Below are 2,500 nucleotides of genomic sequence, written 5' to 3' on the forward strand. Positions count from 1 at the left end.
TTTGACATATCAGTATATCTGTGGTCCACACTGGTGGCTACGCAGTTATTCAAGTCAAGCATCGGCGGGATGTAAACGTAAAGCTGAGTGTTTACTTTTAATTTACTTAGAGCTGTTTTTTTCTCTGTATTGCAACTTTTGGCATATATTTAGCAGTTCTGATAAGGTTACATGATGCCTGGAAGACCTATGACTAGAACAGAAACGAAAGGAGAGCGAAAGAGAACGAAAACGACAAAACAGAATACCAGTAATAGCTCATAGTTAGCACACAAATTATTTCCTTGGGCACTAAACCGTTTGTTATTTTTACGGATGCGTTATTTAAAGAGGGTGCGAATTTTTAAAAGTTGGTTTAATCGGTTCTTCCTTTCTTCAGGAATAAAAATCGAATTTTTATTGTTAACTGGAATTAAATAACAATTATCTCTACTCTTTTGGGCATAAAGAAAGAGTTGATTTGTTTGTTTGTTTTGCTTTAAAATGCGAGCGAACAAGTGCTTTTTTAATCCGTTTGCCCAACTGGTTTTCGTGGTACCTCCACAGTGTCAAGAAAATTTTGCTCTCATGTTATAAACACGTATTCGCAATGAGCTCTCGTAAAATTAGGGGGAAATATCATTGGCTTGTGTTTTCAGAAGTTTGTTTAAAGCACCCAAACGTTATTTAAGGGTGCGTTCGATTGACCGTATTCCGGAATAGGAATACATGGAATACAAGTTAAAAATCCTTTGTTTTTACGGAGATCATATTAAAATGGTCAAACATCTGCTAAAATGCTATTTTAGATATGTTTTTGTTATCCTTGCTGTGTCGAAACGCGATAAGAATCCCGTTTTAATCATCACGCCACGTATTCTTATTCCGGAATAGGGTCAATTGAGCGCGCCCTAAGTGTTGGAGCAAATTGTGTTTGAAGTTCGTCTTTTCTTGGCTGCATTGCCGTAGTGCAGTGATTGCTCTGTGGATTGCCTGTGTAACCTGTGCCTTTAGTATATTGTGGGTAGTCAATAAAAGTCAAGATGGCGGACAGAAAACGTGAGTGTGTTTTTTGTAGTGTAATCCGTTCGCATCGTGGAACAGTCTGGAGTACAAACATTACATTGGCGACGAGGATTTAGAAAAAGTTCTTTTCTAGCATTATGGCGGTAAATCCTATTCCACCGATGGATATTTCTGTGCCGAAGTCGGAGTTGAGCGAACGATGGCGTGTTTGGCTAGGAGGGTTCACGACCTTTGCCGAAGGGAAAGCAAACTTGCAAAACCCCGCGAGAAAGAGAAACGAGGTGCTTTATCGGGCCGGTACTGGAGTGCAAGATATCTTCGAAAACTTGGTAATCGTTCCCCTTCCCGAAGGCCAAGGGGATGACGTTTATCAACAAGCGTTACGAGCATTGAATACTCATTTTCATGTTCAGAAGAACGCCGCCTATGAAAGACATGTTCTGCGTCAGTTACACCAAGAACCTGGCGAAGATGTGGACTCGTTCGTCCTTTGACTTAGGAAACAAGCAAGGCACTGTGGCTATGGAGATGAGGAACTCGAATTTGCTGTGAGAGACCAGTTGCTTGAGAAAGTATCGTCCCAAGTATTACGGACTTAACTACAGCCAGAGCATGGGAAACGGCACGACGTCAAGCAAACGTAATTGCTGGAGGGGAAGGAAAGTCGAGCGTGAATTTGCTACAGCACAGAGAAAGCAAAGAAACATCACACGCATGTGGGAGGCCAGGGCATTTTGCGCGTGACAAGGAGTGCCCTACGAGGGGCAAGACGTGTGAAAAAGTGTGGTAGGAAGGGGCACTGGGCAATATGCTGTAGGCATGAGGCGGATGGAAAGCAGAGCAAGAATAGTGGGAGAGTTAGTGGGAGTATAGTCAGCGAAAAAGCAGTGTTAGATGCAAACCACCGCCAAGGTCCAGACAGCAAATTAATCAAGTAGAATATGATAGTGGAGATGAACCTTTCGCATTCCCAGTAGACTTCACTGGGGAAACAGCAATTGAAGATAATATTGTAGCAGTGAAGATCAATGGTACCGCTACTAATATGCTTTTTGATTTTGGGGCGCAGTTTACTGTACTTGGTGAGCGGGAGTTTCACAGCCTTGTGAGGAGTGGCCTTAAAGCAAAATTGAAACCAGAAGAGAGGAATCTTCGTGTCTATGGAAATGGGTGTTTACCGGTTGTTGGCAAATTTGAGGCTACTATTGAATGTCATGGGCAGACGGTGATGGAGACTGTTCTTGTTACGCAGGGAGAAGGACGGTGTCTGCTAGGTAGCTCAGCTGCTAAGTGCCTACAAGTGCTCAAAGTTGGACCACCACTAGCGAGTATGATAACTGTTTATTCTGTTGACAGTGTCATTGAAAGTATTGCGGACCGTTTTCCAGAGGTGTTCCCTGGAGTGGGCAAGCTGTCTGGTTACCAACTGAAGCTGCATATTGTTACATACATACATGTTATACCAGTAGCGCAGAAAGCGAGGCGGGTACCCTAC

Source organism: Montipora foliosa, chromosome 7, assembly GCF_036669935.1.
Source record: "Montipora foliosa isolate CH-2021 chromosome 7, ASM3666993v2, whole genome shotgun sequence".
Lineage (NCBI taxonomy): Eukaryota > Metazoa > Cnidaria > Anthozoa > Scleractinia > Acroporidae > Montipora > Montipora foliosa.